Here is a 19,800-nt window from a genome sequence, read left to right as displayed (position 1 = left end):
GAGCTATAAAATCTTTCTAGTATGACTTTTTTTACAAAGAAGAAAACATCACATATCAAGAGGATATATCTTGGAGGATGAGGTGAGTTTTGACTTGTGTAGTAACCAAGTTATTGATGTCTTTTTTCCTTTGCAATTTTTTTTTTTTACTGGTCTGTCACTTTGGACTGACATAAGTATTAGGTGATTATTTAGCTGATTTGAAATAGCCTTGATGTCATGGTCTCAATATTTTAATCAATATTATGGATGAGTAGAATTATGAGAGGCTGATCAATGTACAAATAGCATAGATATGGAATATGCTGCAAATACGCTGGAATCTTAATCACAATTGATCTCAGCAGGTTGGAATAATGCTGTAATTTCCTCCTTTTTAATCTAATGCCTAGAAAAGATACAAGAATAAGTCATAATTATGTAGCCAGACTTGAAAACTCATGGCGGGCCAGAAGCTACGAAGACATCGAAGAGATGGGAAGCAGATAGGAAGTGGCATCAATCAGCTGAGTTTTCACAGTAAGCTTTGAAGACCATTTTAGAAATCATGCAGGGCACCTGTGGGAGAACCTTGTCCCATAAAATGGCACATAATGAAACAAGTGAAAGAGATTCGGGGCCTAGAAAGGTTTTGCTAATGCTGAAAAGGGAACCAAATACTATCTTAGGCTGCATTAATTGAAGAAGGGAGGTGGTAGCCCTGTTTCCTATGGATGTATGGAGTTTTATATTCTTTATCAGGGTAATTATTAATAAAACATGATTAAAACTAATACTTCTCAAGCAGCTGAGATGGAGAGAAATTTTAGATTTTCTCATTTGAGAAAGAACTAAGGAGATTGAAATAATTGTTCTGAACTTGGTGTATACTTTGGAATCATTGGAGATTTGTGTTTATTTTTAATACACATATGGATACTCCTCCTCTGAAGGATTCTTACTTCTTAGATCTGGAATGAGCAGAGTATATGCATTTTAAAAACATTTTTACAGATGGTTCACATTTATACCTCTGGTTGAGAATCATCAAACTAGAAGTAGCTTAGAAAAGAACATGAAGTAGGATATAATGATTGTCTACAAACACAAAAATGACAAAGTTACTACTCACCGAATCCCCTGGGAAAGCCTGTTGCTCGATTTCCACCTGGGATCTTTTACAAATTCTAAAATTAATAGCTAACTAGATGTGGGCCAAGGGAAATGGCTTTTGGGTAACTAGTGGGCTGGGGTAAATATTGCTGGCATAGAAGCATTGTGCTTCCTTTTCTCTATATTCTATATTCTCTTTTCAATCCCCACTTCAACACTCTTCTGTGCCAGGGTAGCCCAGGCCCTTGGGGGTGATATGGGTCTGAACTAGGACTAGGACTAGGATGGGTCTAGACCTTAGATGATTATGCATGGTTTACAATTTAGCAAAGATATCAAATTCATTAGCTCTTTATTTAGAACCTTTCTCTCATTATTGCCACAGCAATATCAGATTTGTAAACAGACTTAACTCATTGAGAAGTTAAGTCACTCATCTGTCCTGCAATCTCGGCCAACTTGGTGTTTGAAAGGTGAGATAATTTTCTGCTTTGAAAAGGTCTGCAATATTTCCTTTTTATTACAAAGTAGTTAAAGGCAGTCATGCATGCCCACAGTTCCTTCACTCTTCCATCTCTGTCCACTATACTTTACTCTCCACATTTAGAGAGACATGGACAAATGGGGGATTTTTCTGGTTGTGTTTGTAATGATCTGACCTTGAAGATGAGGAAAGGTAAGGTAGGGAGTTTAGGAATTTTCCTCTCAAATATTCTTATGATTTTCTCACCTAGGAAAAGGGCGGCAGAGATCATATGATGTCTAGCTTAGAACGTGAGCATACTTTGGCTTTAAACTTACAGTGGTTCAAACATAATTTTACTCTAGTATCTGAGACTTGCCTAGAAGGTTGTTTCACTTGCTTGAATGTTACCACAGATTGTCTTCCTAAATAAGCTAAAGCAGTCAGGCTCATAGTGGTCTCACAGCCCTGAAAGAAAAGAACCAGTAAGATCAGACAGGTCTGCTTCTCATAGGTAGAGTGGGGGCAATGTTGGGAGAGAATGGAACTGTGATGAGGAGGTGGAATGGACACCTCACATTTGTGTCTTCAGAAGGGAATCTGGGACCCAAATATACCCTGCCTAGAAGAAAACCACATAGTTAAAAATAAAGGCTCAGTGCAGACAACTAGTTAGCCAAAGCATCTTTTATGTTCCCTCTGTCAACAGTCCTATCTATCCTAAAGAAGAAAGAATACTTTCTTAGGTATTCTTTAGGACCAAGAAGATGAGAACAGAGAATTAAGTATCTGGTTACTTTTATCTTTTCCATTTTTGTCTGCAGCAGACAAACAAATAGGCTCTTCTCCACTGCTCCCCTCATTTATCTTGGTATTGGTATAAAATATTTTTATAATGCGTTACTTAATTCCTCAGTCTGTAAAACGAACCTCCTACTATTACTTTTAAGAAAAGTACCAATAGAAGTTTTTCCCTCAGCTCAGGATGAATTTAATGGGACTCTTGAAGCCATGTTCATATTTTAAGCCTCTCATTTAAAAAATAAACCTCTTAGGCTTTATTAAAGAAATTTCAGACATGGTGGATGTCGATGAAGTTAGTGTGAGTGTGGAGTATATTTTGGAACATACAGCGGTCTCAGGGCTCCTACATTTTATACCAAGAGATGAAAACACTACCAAGTCCTGATGATGGCACTAAGAGCAGACTCCTGTATTAAAATCTCCATCACTCCTGAGGTTTTCCCAGCTATAACTCCTATATGCACAAAGGGCCCTTTAAAATGAGTTAATGACTTTGATTTTGTATCACCAGCTCCATTTATTTATCGATATTCTTACCCTCAAAAATCTATTTCAGGCCGGGTGCTGTGGCTGACGCCTGTAATCCCAAAATTTTGGGAGGCCAAGGCGGGCGGATCACAAGGTCAGCAGATCGAGACAATCCTGGCTATCACAGTGAAACCCCGTCTCTACTAAAAACACAAAAAATTAGCCGGGCGTGGTGGCGGGTGCCTGAAGTCCCAGCTACTCGGGAGACTGAGGCAGGAGAATGGTGTGAACCCGGGAGGCAGAGCTTGCAGTGAGCAGAGATCCCGCCACTGCACTCCAGCCTGGGCGACAGAGCCAGACTCCATCTCAAAAAAAAAAAATAAATAAAAATCAATTTCATCACTTCTAAATGATTGACAGAGAACGTTCCTATCAGTAAGGTCATAATGCATGGTTATTTTATGTTCGGGCCTTGGAGTGATCGGAACCTAGGCTTGAATTCCAACCCCTACATTAATTAGGATGACCTAGAGCAAGCTACTTAACCATCCTGATTCTCAGGTTCCTCATTGTAGAAAGGAAATGATGTTCAACCTCAAAGGGAAAAGACAGAGTATCTATTAAGTGCTTGCCGTAGAGTAAGCAGCAAATAAATATTGGCTCATATTTTGATGGTCACTTAACTTACAGAACAATCTTCTTGTTTTCTTTTTTTCATCAGTTAAGCTGAGGCATTAAAAGTCATAGCAATGATGATTTTAAAAGTTATTGATAACGTCAACTAAGAAGAGGTGAAAAGTCAGACTGCAAAGCAGTAAGACAAGGTGTTTATTGGGGTCTTAGGAATTGCAATTTGGGAGACACAGATTTAGCTAGAAGCCAAATTGTGTTCTGAAGAGAGGGAGGAGTGTAGGGGTTTTTTTGTGTGTGTGTGTGTGTTTTGTTGTTGTTGTTTTTTTTTAGAAAGCTCAGGGAAATTACACAAGTTGTTTTGAAAGAATTATCATTCGTGGAGGTAGCTGTCATAGCACATGGGTCCATAATTCATTGGTTGTTGCCATTGAGGAGCTGCGGTGCTAGAGAAATTCAGCTGTTTCCAGGATGTTATGGTCTGGTGGTTTGGCCCAGTTTAAAAATTCCAGGCAAGTTTCTATAGTAAGTTTCTGGGTTTTGATTTTTGTTTTTTTGATTTTTTTTGCATGGTTGCAGGTCTTGCAGGCAGTCGTTAGAATGGCTTCTTGACTGTTTTAAAGCTCTGAACTTGAGTGATGACATTTTGTATATCACATTTCACAATAATAATTGTAATTTAATTTTACTTTTACTATAGTGGTAAATTTATGGGTATCATCTGGCATATAATAAATATTCTTATCCTCATGTTTCTGAGGAGGAGAGCAAAACTGGAAATTAAAGCTAAATATTCTAAGTAAAATGTATACTAACCCCCACTGCCTTATCCAAAAGAAATCCTCTATGCTGTTTTAGAATTTCACTTTTTCCGTTATCTTTTTTTGATTAAACTTGGCCTTTTTCACAATGAGTGCTATAAAAATCCAACTCTGAGACAGTAGTGGAAAAGATAACTTTAGGGGATGATATAAGCTGGAAACACATTTTGTTTATAGCACTCACTTTATCCCAGGGCATTCTAGATAGAATGAGGGCTGCCTCGGGCCACTGGCTTTTCAGGTATTCATTAATCCTGAAGAAAGCTTCAGGTTGGGGTCATTACTGCTTAATTACAGTTTGTGATTACTGGCACATTCTTCAGTGACCTTATTCTGTGTGTTGGCCTGTTTGTTCACAAGAGAATCCATGCAGCTGGAAATTTTGGCTGACTAGAAAGTTTAAATGAGGATTTTTTTTGGCTTGAATTGAAGGCTGTTCTTGCTGAAATGTCAACACATTTTTCTCCCATCTGGATATAGTTAATCACAGTGCTTGCTTTTATATACTTTTTTTTAATAAGCTTGGCTTTTGAGGTGTGCTTGAACTTATCGAAATGATGTTTTAAAGCAGAGCTTCGAGCAGAAGTGCTCCTCTATCATTATTTACTCTTTGTGGGCATAACGGGAGGTTTTCTCATGAACACTTCAGCATCTTCAAACCTGTAATCTAAGTGACATCCAAGACTATGAAAAAATTGGAGGAAATTTAAATTTTATGAAGAATCTAAGAATAATATTGTTCTACAGTCATAGAAAAGGAGAGCTGATGTAGTAGCAAAGATAACTTGGCTAGGAAATGGTAAATCTGGCTGGATTTTATGCTGAATTGCAGCTGATTACTGGGCAAAATAGTTTTACTTCCTTATTCACACGTTATTCATGCCACAGATACTTATTGAGTGCATCCTTTGAGTTACACACTGGGGAAGATATTGTGGATACCAAACTCTGGGAAAACTGGGATAGTGCTTTCTCTTTCGTGATTGTATCTATGATACCTTCACAGTGTGTGACAATACATAAACAAATGAGTATGGCTGGGCTCCAGTAAAATTGTATTTGTGGACAATGGAATTTGAATATCATATAATTTTTTGTATGTCATGAAATTTTTATTTTGAGTTTTTCCAACTATATAAAAATGTGAAAACTATTCTTAGCTTGTGGACTGTACACAGATAGCATGTGTACATGGCCTATGGGCTGTAGTTTAGCAACCCCTGATGTATACCACAAACAAAATAAAACATTAGCATGATCACTGCTAGTAATAGATCTTCTGGGTTTTATGGGAGCATATGGAACTCTTGAGTGTCCGGGTATTGCTTAAGGAAATGATAGCTTCTATGCTGGAACCACAAAAAGAGAAAGGATAATCCTGTTAAAGCCAAAGAGAAGAGTATGTACAAGAGCCCAGAGGCAGGAGAATAAAGTATGACCACAGTGTAAGATGGGAAATAGTGAGAAACTTGCAGTCTATAGAGGTAAGCAGGGGCCATATTATGAATAGCGTTGTATGTCGTATAAAGGATTTTGGAGCCGTAGGAAGCCTTTGGAAGGTTTTAAGTATAAGATTAAATTTGCAGTTTAAAATATCCCTATGGATGCACATGGAAAGTGGAATAGACATAGCTGTGTCCAGTATAATTTTACTTACAAAAACAAGTGGCAGGTCAGATTTGGCCTGTGGTTTATATTTTGCTAAACCCTACTCAAGAGTCTGACAGCCTGATTACAGTCTGATTTCCTAACTGACTGTTGTTTGTTTGTTTTGTTTTGTTTTTGTTTTTTCTGTTTGTTTATTTTGGAAAATTACTAAAATTCTTTAGGATCCTGTTCTTGTGAACTCTTCTTTTCAAGGAAAGGTCCATCAGAAGTCCATAAATCTAAAGGAAGATTGGGAAAACTTAAAACTTTCATTTACTATTTTTAAAGAAAGCAGTAACTCTGGGTAAATGTCAGACTAAAGCTACTTTATTTCATTTCATTCAATGCTATTACCACCTTTCCCCAGGGAATCTGTCCTTGTATAGGGTAATTTGCCCCATTACTAGTTTTGATATTTCCTTTTCCTCATGTCTGGGTCCTGTTTCCCAGCTCATGCTATTGAGGTTCCTGCATGACATTGGCCACACTGACTTGAGTTGTAAGATGATCAGCTAGTTAACTTGAAATCTAGGCTTAGTTTTCGAATTTCAGTAACTTCAAATCAAGTAGAGGGGAGGGAGGGATGAAGAGAGGCTGGTTAATGGATACAACTATACACTTAAATAGAAGAAATAAGACCTGGTGTTCAATAGATGAACAGAGTGACTTAATTAATGTTAATCAATTGTACATTTGAAAATAGCTAGATGAGAATAATTTGAATGTTCCTGGTGTAAAGAAAAGATAAATAAGGTGGTGAACATCCCAGTTACCCTAACTTGATTATATGAATGTATCCAATTAGCACATGTATCCCCAAAAATGCACATCTGATATGTATCAGTGAAAAAAATTCAAGTAGAGAATGGCAAGGACTATTTGCCAGATTATTTAATTTTAAAGACATTTTGCCAATTTTGATACAAAAAATAACAATTTTTCAAGTGGTGAGATCCCAAAGATTACCTAGAATTCAAAGGTATATGAGAAGCAAAGTGACATAAAATGACAGACTCACATGAAAGCACTAATAAAGATGAACATGAGAAGACTCTAGAGAAGTAAAGGCTTCTTTTTTATCAGAGGATTTAGCACAAAAATCCAAGGTTGAAAGTTTTGGCTATAAGAATAGATATTAGAAGTTTGAAAAGTCATGAACTTATTGATGTTCTGAAAAATTTGTGTAATTATTATTTTTTATTTTAAAAAAAGAAAAAACCAAGAGATCTTTACAAAGTACATTAGCATATGTAATGTATAGAAGAAAGATTCCTGAACTGGAGGGCTGATAAGACCAGGGTTACAGTCTGTTACTCACTAGTTGCTGTTTATCTTTGAGAGGTGATAGGATGCCCTATGAAATGAGAAGGAAGGGGGTATTACTGTATTACTGTCTTGCCTTCAAATTTGCTCCCTACCTCTGCCACCTCATCATTCCAGAGCAGATGTAGAATGTCAGTAAGGGTAATTTTCCCAAACATGAGTCAATGTGCATGCTTAAAACATTAGTACTATTTATAATACTAATATAACAATTAATACAATATTATATTAGTACAATTATGCTAACAACAATTATTCATAAGTTAACCACTCAAAAAATTTTTAAAGTAAATCATACATTGATTGAAAGGCTTATATTGTATAGATGAAATTCTTCCAAAATGTATCTGTAGATTTTAATCTCAATCAAGGTCCTAGCAAGTAAATTATTTTTCCACTTGGGATACCAAGAACTCAAAAGACTGTTACCCCTAGCCTAACAATGAGAAAAAGCCAGATAATCTACAAAATCACAGCTTTTATTATAGCCATCAGAGAGTCCTGAGGTCACAAGACAATGAAAGAAACTGAATTCTGAGTAGTAACAGATCCCTTGATATAGGGAGGGCTGACACAAACCTTTTCAACTTTTACAGAGGATGGGAAGAATAAACAGCTTTCCTAGAAGCATGTCAGAATAAAAGTTAGCTAAGAATGTAAATGCTTTTTAAAGGCCAAGAGTGGGTTAAGATTTCAGTTTAGATAAACGGAGAGCCCCATACACAAGGAGCATTTGCCCTAACTCACAAATTGTTCTCCATGGGCCTCTACTAGGTGCTCACAGAGAGACTGGGTGCAAGGCAAGAGGCTGGAAAGCCCCGACCCTTGGCCTATAGTGGGGTAGATGTGCAGGAGCTAACTAAATGCCACTGAGTGACAGGCAAAAACACTGTCCACTTCTGCAGATCCTTCTTCCATAGGGAACAAAAGGCTTCAGAGACTGGGAGAGGACAGAAAACACTCTTACCATAAGGAATGCTGAAGAAAGAGCAGAAAAACCTCTTGGGTCAAGAATCATGCACCAGTACAAAGCAGAGATATGTTATCACTTGTGGAGGACCAGAAAACCATCTCTTGCCTGACAATTGACACAGATTTTAAAAAGAGTTTGGGTGCTATGGGAAGGAGAAGGAGAAGGGGAAGGAATGCTAAAAATACCTCATTCACAAGACCCATATGAAGAAGTCTTGCCTTACTTAGCCTGAGGTTGAACCAGGGGAACAAGAGTCCTCCTCACCCCCACCATGCAGCTAACACTAAGTAACCAGCAGAAGCAAACCGCTGATGGAAAAGGGTTTAAAGAGACTCCTTCTGTGATTCAGACATTCAGGAACTGCTGAAATGGAGGGATAGAAAAAGAATAATAGAGCCCCTCCAGCAGCCCCATCCTCTGTACAGAAGATGGCAGCCCAATGCTGAAGGTGTTTGACGACTGGGTCACTGAGGATAATGACAGCAACAAAAAAAGCCAAACCCAACTCAATTATTGACTAGATTGAGTCAAACTCTCCCTGTACTAACAACCTGAGGGAACTCATTTCTAGGAATAAATACTATTTGCCTCAGACTCTACCGCTATTTGATATGTTATGTTTAGCATCTGATCAAAAGTTATGTGACTCACAAAAAGAAAACGAAAAGACCCTTTGTAAAAAAGATAAAGTAATTTGCAGAACTAGACACAGAGAGAATCTAGCTATTAGAACAATTAGATAGGAGTTTAAGATTACCATAATTAACAGGTTAAAATATCTAATAAAAAGGGTGGACAATATATATGAGTGAATGGAGACTTTCAACAGAGAGATAAAAATTAGTTTAAATGGCAAAATATTAGAAGTTAAGAAAAATGGGCTATCAGAGGTGAAGATTTCCTTTAACAGGTTGATCAGAAGACTAGACACATTTGAGGAAAGAGTGAACTTGGAAGTAGGCTAATAGAAATTACCCAAAATAAAACACAAAGAGAAAAACAATGCTAAAACAAAACAAAACAAACAAACAAAGAAGCCAACATAACACCCCAGGGATGTGGGTCAATATCAATTGGTCTAAAATATTAACTAATTGGAATCTCAGAAGGAGAAAAGATATAGAAATAAGCAGAATAAATATTTGTATAAATAATGGCTGAGGATTTTTCAAAATTAATGAAAAACAGATCTATGTTGTTCAAAACAGATCATTCAACAAATAACAGATCCATGAAGTTCAGAGTACCCCACAAAGAATGTTTACGGTGTAAACATATCTGTATATGTCATAGACAAACTGCTGAAAATCAAAGATAAGAAGAGATCAGTGTAGGCAGCTGAAGAAACGTGAACATTTTAAACATGCTGTCTCTACATATGAACACGCAGTGTCTCAGTCCATTCAGGCTCCTATAATAAAATATTAGAACCTAGGTAGTTTACAATCATAATAAATTTATATCTCACAGTAGTGGGTAGTGGAGTAGTGGAGATTGGGACATTCAAGATCAAGCCATCAGCAGATTCAGCATCTGGTGAAGGCCCACTCTCTGGTTTATAGATAGCACACTCTAGGTGTGTTCTCACATGGCAGAAGGTGCTAGCTAGCTCTCTGGGGTCTCTGTTATAAGACCCACAGTGTTAGTCTGTTTTTCACTGTTATAAAGGAATACCTGAGACTTGCTAATTTGTAAAGAAAAGAGGTTTATTTGGCTCACGATTCTGCAGATGGTACAAGCATGGTACTCGCATCTGCTTGGCTTCTGGTAAGGCCTCAGCAAGTTTTTACTCATGGAGGAAGGTGAAGCGGAGCAGGTGTGTCACATGGTGAAAGAGAGAGAGAAGAAGAGAGAGGGGCGGAGGTGCCAGCTCCTTTGAACAACCATCTCTTGTGTGTGAATTAATAGAGCAAAAACTCACTCTTTACCAAGGGAAGGGCACCAAGCCATTCATGAGAGATCTACCCCCATGACCCAAACACTTCCCACTAGCCCCACCTCTTACATTGGGGATCATGTTTCAGCATGAGATTTGGAGAGGACAAACATCCAAATGATATCAGGCACTAATTCTAATTATGTGGGTTCTACCCTTATGACTTGATCACCTCCCAAAGGCCCTTCTACTAATTCCATCAACTTGGAGATTAGGATTTCAATGTATGAATTTGGGAGGGAAAAGTATTAAGTCTATTGGAGCATAGGTGAGTAAGAAGTAAAAAGATAGATTATATTCTATCTTTATAGATTATAAAGTGTTCAACAGATCAACAGAGTGACTTAGTTAACGTTACTAAAATTCTTCAGTTAACTTACAGTTTTGTTTTTGTTTTTACTAAATCTCTTCTTATCTTTATAGATTAGAATATAGATTATATTTTAATCACTAATTACAAGAATACTGGAGTGGCTGTATTAATGGAAGACATAATAGACTTCAAAATTAAGGATATTACCACGGATGAAAAGGGATATTACATAATAAGTAAATTAATTCATCAAGAAGACATAACAATCTTAAATGTTTATGTACCCAATTATAAATCTTCATATATGTATGTATATATCTATTCCAATGTACAATACGCATATATGTGTGAGTATATATATATATAAATATATATGTATCCCAATGAAATGCTCAAAAGAAAAATTGGTAAATCTACAAAGATAGTTAAAGATCAACATTGCTCTGTCTAATTAATAGAAAAAGTAGACAAAAATCAGTAAGGCTGTATAATACCTGAACGACACGATTAACCACTTGACTAAAATGACATTCAGAGAACAATTATTTTAATAACAGCAAAATACACATCTTGAAAGTACACATAAAATATCTACTGAGATATTTTATATTCTTGGCTGTCAGATAAAGCACACCAAATTTCTTGAATGGACTTATGCTAGAAAAATATACGGTGAATCTTCATATATTTGGAAATTAAACCACATATTTCTAAACAACTATTGTATCAAAAAGGAATTTAAAAGGGTCATTAGAAAACAATTTTAATTTAATGAAAATCAGAATATATTATACTTTATGTTATGCAGCTAAAGCAGTGCTTGAAGGAAAATTTATAGCATAAAATGCTTACACTTGAAAAGAAGAAAGATTTAATGTGATTTATCTTAGTGTGCTAAGGTTCCACTTTAAGACAATAGCAAAATAAAGGCAAACTAAATCCAAAGCAAGCAAGAAAAGAGGATATAATGAAGTTAGGAGTTAAACTAAAAGTAATTTTAAAAATAGGGAAAATCAATAAAGTCAAATGCTCTTTCTTGGGAAAGATCAAATTGATAGACTTCTAGACACAGATGATAAATAGCAAAGAAATGTTATGACTAGATCATACAGACCTTGAAGATATTAATAAGGAAATATTATGAGTATCTTTATTGTAATAAATTTGATGGCATGGATTAAATGGATCAATTTATAGAAAGACACAATCTACCAAAGCTAATTAAAGAGAAGGCAGAAAACTTAAATAGCCTTCTATCTGGCAAAGATAATCTTTGCACAAGAGCACTCCAAAGAAAGATGGCTTCTCTGATTAATTTTACTAGAAATTTACATGCTACAACAATTCTTCCAGATAATATAAGAAGGAGGAATAGAATACTTCCAATTCAATTTAGGAGGCAAATATTATCCAAATACCAAAATATAGACAAAGACATTACAAGAAAAGAAAACTATAGGTCAAGATTTGTTACAAACATAGATGCAAAAATCCTTAAAAATAACATGACAAAATGGAATCCAGGAATAAATAATGATAATGCATCATAACCAAGTAGGATTTATCTGAGAAATGCAAGGTTGGTTCAACATTGAAAAATCAATATATAAATTCATTCAAACAGACATAAAATCTACCAGGTTAGTCTTTAGAAATTGATAAACTGATTCTAAAATTTATTTTGAAATTGGAAATGTCAAGAATAGTCCAATCGTGAACCCAATTCTCGAAGAAAAAGAAAACCAAAGACTAACAATGCCAGATGGCAAAATTACAGTAAATAAGACAATGTAATATTGGCACCAGGACAAACCAATAGAACTGAAGTGCAGTTCCAGGAACAGGCCAAGACACATGTAGTCACTTAATTTATTACACATTTTGCAATGTAGCACTGTGGGAGGAAGGTTGGTCTTTTCAACAAGTACTTGGTTAACTGAATATACAGATGAGAAAAATAAGTCTTGATCTCTACCATAAAATATAAACAAAAATAAATTCAGTTAGTAGTCTGAAATTTGAAAGTTAAAATAGTAAGTTTTTTTAAAAAAACTGAAAATTACATGTGCTTAAAATGGGCATTTACTTTAAAATATACAAAACTTACTGACTTTAAAGAAGAAAAACCAAATTGAGCTAGTAGATTAAGAACTCCTGTTCGTGAGAATACTTCATTAAGAGAATAAAAATATATGTTACAGAGTGGGAGAAGATTTTTTGTAACACAGATGTCTAACAAAGGATTTTTACCAAGAATATATTAAGAACATCTTCCAATTAATAAAAGAGGTCATGGGCGGGAGGTCAGCAACACAATAGGGAAATGATTTAAATGGGCACTTTATAACATAGGATACCAATCGGCCTATAAACATATGAAGAGATCCTCAACTTCATTAAGAATCAGCAAAATTCAAATTCAAAACTGCAATATGATCTCACTACCCTCTGGGGAAAATGTAAAAGACAGAAAATACCAACTGTTAGTGAGAATGTGAAGCAACTGAAAATGTAAATTGGTATAACCACTTTGAAAAAATAGTTGGCAGTATCTAACAAACGTGAATATATATTTATACATTATATGACCCAGCAATTGGACTCCTGCCATATTCCTAACAGAAGTGCATACATTTGCTCATCAAAAGACATATACAAAATAAGCTTTGTAGAAGTCTTATTCATAATAGTGAAAAGTACCCAAATATCCAACCATAATAGAAGGATAATTAAATATTGGTATGTAGCAATACAATAGAGCAGTGAGAATTTTAAAAACTCTAACTATATGCAATTACATCGATGGTTCTTAAAATATAATGCTGAACCAAAAAAGCAGAGATAGAAGAATACATAGTTTATGATTCCATTTATATAAATTTTAAAATGGGATAAAATATGTTTTGCAACACTAAGATTCTAGATGGTCACTGCTTTTGAGGGCAGATGGTAGGAGGTGGTCACAGATGAGCTTCTGGAGTGTTGGTGATTTTTAAATTTCTTGATCTGGATGCTGGTCAAATGCGTATGTTTACTTCATGACAACACATTAAGCTGTATACTTGGAATTTTTGTACTTACTATATTTATGTTTTATTCCAATATTTTAAAAATTTACATACAATATGCGCTATTAAATTTGGAGACCACAGACAATATTCATGACAAATGAGATTAAAAAGAAACACATCTCTATGTGGGCAGATAATAGTAAAACTTCTCAAACAAGGTGAAAAAAGTATTCTGCCATCAGCCAAGATGAGGAAACTGTGACTGGATTTACCCTTCTGCCTAAAACAGCTAAAATCCCAGAAAAAATCTCTGAAACAGAAATTTTTTAGACATTGGACCTTAGGCCGCATGGGACAGTTATACCTGGGAGAGGAAAAGCAAACAAAGTGACCATTATGATTGCACCAGGTAACTGTCTAGAGAGTTTCCACGCTGCAGCATGAAGAGAAGATACCAGGCAAAGCCTGGCAGTCCCTGAGTTGAGGAGACAGAGTTGGGTGTCCTCAGAAACCACGATATAAAGTATATAAAGAATATCCAAAATAAATGTCCAAAGATAAAAATTACAATGTTTAATATAAAAAATACATTGGATGAGATTAATAGCATATTAGACAATGCAGAAGAAAGATTAATGATTCGTGTGTAAATAGAAACTATAATAAACAGTATTAAAAGATTGAAAAAATATGAGTATTACATTAGTGAGATAGGGGACAACTTTAATTGGCCAAATATCCATCTAACTGGAGTTCCCAAAAGAGAAGAGAGAAAAAATAGTGTAAAAATACTGATAGCCCAGTCCATGCTCTAGAATAATTGAATCAGAATACCTGTGGGTGGCATCTGGAGATCAAGAGTTGGACAGGAATGGTATATGCGTGCTGAGAACAGGATAAATCAATGGCCTAGCCTGGTGAAAGTGGCTTTGCAAACCAGGATATATGTTATTGACCAAAATGGAAGTGGAATCTGACATTAGTGGGTTTTTGGAAGGAGCAGAACCTGTGACATGAAGGAGAAAGCCAAAGCTACGGGAATTTACATAAGGGCGGTCTTTTGTGAGACTTGGCAAGGAGACAGCAAAACATTGATCTGATTGGTGGTTAAGAAGGTGATTATTTCAGAGAACCTGTAATAAGATCATAGGATCCTATTATAAGATAATTTCTGCTCCTCACTGCTCTGAGTTGATAGATTTTCAGGACCCAGTCTTGCCATTTCCAAGTAATGTAATTATATTTTGTGAGCAAGAGATATGATCCTCAAAAGATATCTTGGTGGCTGGAGCAACATCCCAAATGGAATCAGCTGAAAATTTCCAAGATTCAAGATTGCACAAAATTAATATTAACCCACTCTTAAAAGAATGTGTATTTCAAGAGGGGAAGTGAGGGAGAAAAGACACACACAGTGAGGGAGAAAAGACATATACAGATTAGCTTTTAGTTTCAGACTCTGCTATTATTTTATCTCTAATCTTGTCTCCCAAAAATGGATTGTAAATATTTTGTAAATACCATGAAATTAGGAATATATCTTATCCTTAAGTTTTTACCACTAGCATAGCATTAGGTGTTTAATTAATATTTGTTTAGTAATTTGATAGGCAAAAATGTATTCGTTGTGTATGTCAAACCGATGAATTGAATGCTCCCTGAGATTTTGTTACAGCTCTTAATCTATGGGAGTTGTTATCTTGGGCTAGCTAATGGCAACTCTGCTTTATAAACACATACACGTTTTGATGTAAACTTTTAATTGAAATATATCTACAAAAAGCACAGAGATCAATAGTGTATGGCAGAATAAACTTTTACAAAGTGAACAAACTTATGTGATCAGCACCAGGATTAAAAACAGAACATCACCTGGATCCCAGAAGGTCTCTTCTGTCTCCTTACATTTGGTAACTTTCTAAGAGTAACCACTATCTTGAATTGTGACACCATAGATTAATTTTGCAATCTTTTGAGCCTGGCTTCTTTTGCTGTATATTTGTGACTTATATCTGTATTTTTGTGTATAGTTACAGTTCATTCTCACTGCTAAATAGTACTTATTGTCTAAATATGCCACTATTTATTTATTCAGTCTACTGTTGTTAGATATTTGAGTAGCTTCCTATATGGGGATATTATAAATAGTGCTGCTATGAAAATTCTTGGACATGTCTTTTGGGGAATATGCTTATGCATTTTGTTAAGTTTGTATCTAAAAGTAGAATAGCTGGGTCAAAGATATGCACAGCTTAGCTTTAGTAGATACTGCCAAGCATTTCTTCAATTTATACTCCCACCAGCAATATATAAGAGTTCCAGCTGCTCTACATTGTTACCAACATTTGGAATTGTTAATTTTTTTAATTTAAGCTTTTTTTGGTGTGTAGTAGTACTGCTTTGTGATTTAAATTCTCATATTTCTGATTCTTAATGAAACTGAGCTCCTTTCCTTATGACTATTGGCAAATGCAAATTGATATGTGCTTTTGTGAAACACTTGGTAATATCTTTTGCCCATTGGTTTTCTTTCAATTAAATATATCATGTGTTATTTATTTGTAGAAGTTCTTTGCATATTATAGCTATAAATCTTTGTCGGATATATGTGTTGCAAATCATTTCTCCAGCTTTGTGGGTTGCCTTTTTACTTGTTTAATGCTATCTCCATATGAGACTGTATAAGCTTTATTTAGTCTTTTAGAAGCTTTCTGTTTAGATTTTAATTTCCTGCCTGCTACTGTTCCAGAATTTGGTAACTGTCATGAGAGGAAAGCTAGCAATATGATTTAGACTCCCCATGTCTCTGCCAAAAGCTTAGTTCTGTTTTCTCTGTCCTTTTGTAGCATTCTTGTCTGAGTACATAATTCAGATTCTCATTGTATTAGTCAGGGCTCTCCAGAGAAACAGTATTCATGGTATAAATAAACAAGTTATATGTATATATGCAATATATATGTATTACATATATAGATAATTCAGTTAAATATGTATATTTCAGTGTTGCAATTTAGTCTGAGTCTGAAGATTTGAGAACCAATGAAGCTGATTCCAAAGGCTGGAGAAGAGGGCTAGGAAAGCCTCTGGTATAAGTCCTGGAGTTTGAAAACCCGTGAACCAAAAGCTTCAGTGTTGTGGAGCAGAAGATGGATGTACCAGCTCAAGAAGAGAGAGAAATAATTTACCCTTCTTTCATGTTTTTCTTCTATTCAGGCCATCAATGGATTGAATGATGCTGCCCACATTGGTGAGGATGGATATTCTTTGCTCAGTCTACTGATTCAAATGTGAATCTCTTCCAGAAACACCCTCACAGACACACCAAGAAATAATGTTTTACCAGGTATCTGGACATCATTTAATCTACACATATAACATTCATCCTTTGGCCCATGCACAAAATTGCCAAATGCCACAAGGGTAAATATAACTACAGAATTCTGTGTATTTCTGCTATGCTCTTCCCTCTCTGGAATTACGGTTTTTCCATTTCTCTTTTCTGTTGTAGCAGTGTGAAGACTTCAAACAGATGATTACCATATGTTATGTGGCTTTTTTTCTTTTTATTCTCAGGGGCAGCATTGGCCTGCCGAAATCTACTTCTTCCCATTTTTAAGCAAAAATCTACCACAGCATATTTTGGATTGATGTACACTGATATCAGCTATCATATATCAATCAATGAAGAAATACCAGTGGAGAAGTATTTTATGTAAAATAAACCACAAGTATTGCTAATCTGAGTACTGACACATTTTTTACTAACCCTGGGCATCAGCAGATCTGAAGAGTAGGATCTCTTGATAATTAAGGGACATCTCAGTTTTACTTGCTTTGGGGGATTGAACCCTGATTAGCAGTATTGGAAAATTAAAGTGGAGTTGATTATCCAAATAAAGTGAAAGAAGTGAAACAGAACGTATTTAAGGATGTTTAAACACATTAGTAATAATTGTCTTGTGCATGACTAGTTTTTTTTGCCAATTTGAGTAATGTTAACTGAATCATTGGTTTGATCTTTCTCAGAAAACCATGAAAAGAAACTGAAAAATTAGTTGGCAAATCACACACACACACACAACGTGATTTGTTTTGAAATGAATTCCTAACCTAGATTACCAGCCTAATTCCTGTTTTTGTGCCAAGGGTGGAACTTGAGCATGTGACATCTTAGCTATGTATGGCTGGCTAAGGCAAAAACACTGACTTAGGTTGGCAAATCCCATGGCTGTTGCTTACAGTAACAACATGAACAATCTGAGTTCTTTCATGTACATTGTCTCTCTTACTGGTATTTTAACTGAGGCCACTTAATTGAGCCTTAGCAGTGTTTGTATACACAGCAATTACTTTTTAAAAATCTAAATAGCTGTTTCAAAGTGAAGCAGAAGCATTAATAATTCTTGGACCCCTCCAGGGGATGCTTCTGGACTTTAAATTTAGAGCTTAGAGAGTTCCTGAGAATGATTCAAAATATGTTTGTTTCCTTTTAAAAAAAATTCCATATCCAAGCAACATTCAGTAAGGGTTGGCACAAATAATGTGACACTTGAATAACAGCAGTTAAATATCTAAGTCAAAGATGTTTGCTATAATTCTAATTTTAAAGATAACATTTATTGACTTTTTCTAGTTATAAAGATAACACTTTTCTGTACATAACTTAAAAGAAAATTCTTATCATTTCATCCTAAAAAGAGTTAACAGTTTGTGTAAAACTTTATTTTTTATAGAAAATATATATGTTTAAGTTGGATTCATATAACATATGATCATATATTTGTTTATATATGTTTAAATTATATATGCTTAGACTTATGTGATATACAATTTTATAATCTGATTGTTAAATTTAACTGTATGACAAACTTATCTTGTCATCATATTTTCTGTAAAATGTTATTTTAACAGGTGCATAATGTAGCAAAATATGTATACACTGACATATTAATAGACATGTAAGTTCTTTGGAACTTTTCACTGTGTTATGTGGACATCGTTGTATATAAAATTTTAATACACATCTGATTATTTTATTAGAATAACTGTTTAAAATGAAAATATGGGCAAATATTTTACAACTTTAAAGCCCTTGTATCATAATATCAAATTACCCTTCAGAATGATGGTAAAGGTATGAGAGCATCCATTTCACCGAATATTTGCCAGTACTGAGAATTGTGCATTTAATTATCTTTCCCAACTTTATAGGTGAAAGAAATGCTATTTTATGTTCTTTTTAGTATTACTTACCATTTTGCATTACTGGCAAGTTGGACATTAAAAAATGTTTATTGGTCATTCATATATGTTTTTCTTTAGTATATTTATTGCCACCTCATGTACTTTATTTCCGTTATATTGGGTGGTTTATGTTTTTCTAACTATTAGTGAGACCTCTTTCAACACAAAGGTTGTTAGCCCTTTGTCTGCCATACGTGTTTCAAAAATTTTCTATTTATAATTTGTCTATTAATTTTCTGACACAACAAAAATTTTACTATGTACATAGTCAAATCCATCATACTTTTTCTCCCTGGTTTTTAATTTTGATTTTATGCCTAAAAAGGTCTTACAGCTTCAAGTTCAGTTAGATGTTTACCTATATCTATCTATACATCTATGTCTTAAATTAGCATTTTTATTCATACACTGTACAGACTGATGGAGTACATGTGATATTTTGATACAAGAATACAACATATAATGATCAAATCAGGGTAATTGAGATATCCATCACCTTAAACATTTATCATTTATTTGTGTTGGGAACATTCCAAATCTTCTAGCTATTTTGAAATGTATAATAAATTGTTGTTAAGTATAGTCATCCTACTGTGCTAATGAACACCAGAACTTATTTCTTCTATCTAACTGTATTTTTATACCCATTAACTAACCTGTCTTCACTCCCTACCCCCCACACATACATACTTTCAAGCCTCTGGTAACCACCATTCTACTTTCTACCTCCATGAGATCAGCTCTTTTTAGCTCCCGCATATGAGTAAGAACAAGTGATACTTGTCTTACTGTGCCTGGCTTATTTCACTTAACATACTGTCCTCCAGTTTCATGCATGTTGCTGCAAATGACGGGATTTCAGGCTTTTTTCAATAGCTGATATTCCATTGTGCATATGTACCATATTTTCTTCATCCACTCGTCCATTGATAGACACATTGATTCCATATCTTGGCTATTGTGAATAAGACTGCAATAAACATGGGGTATTTACTTTTGCTTCTTTTATGGTTTCATTTTCTTACACTTAACCCTTCAATTCATTTAGAATATATTTGGAATGTGATACTAATCT

The 19,800-nt window shown here is 34.9% G+C and overlaps 1 long non-coding RNA gene across 1 annotated transcript; it reads left to right on the top strand.

The window, feature by feature from the left end:
* The first annotated feature begins 396 nt into the window (after window positions 1-396).
* LOC107970846 (uncharacterized) lies at window positions 397-17,219 on the top strand. Its single transcript, XR_002943239.2, has 4 exons — window positions 397-519; window positions 1,478-1,565; window positions 16,695-16,824; window positions 17,055-17,219. It is a non-coding gene; the product is annotated as an uncharacterized LOC107970846 (long non-coding RNA).
* Window positions 17,220-19,800: the final 2,581 nt, after the last annotated feature.

Source organism: Pan troglodytes, chromosome 2 (assembly GCF_028858775.2).
Source record: "Pan troglodytes isolate AG18354 chromosome 2, NHGRI_mPanTro3-v2.0_pri, whole genome shotgun sequence".
In the NCBI taxonomy this organism is placed as follows: Eukaryota; Metazoa; Chordata; class Mammalia; order Primates; family Hominidae; genus Pan; species Pan troglodytes.
The sequence above is the reverse complement of the archived record's forward strand: the minus strand, read 5'-3'. Positions and strand labels throughout refer to the sequence as shown.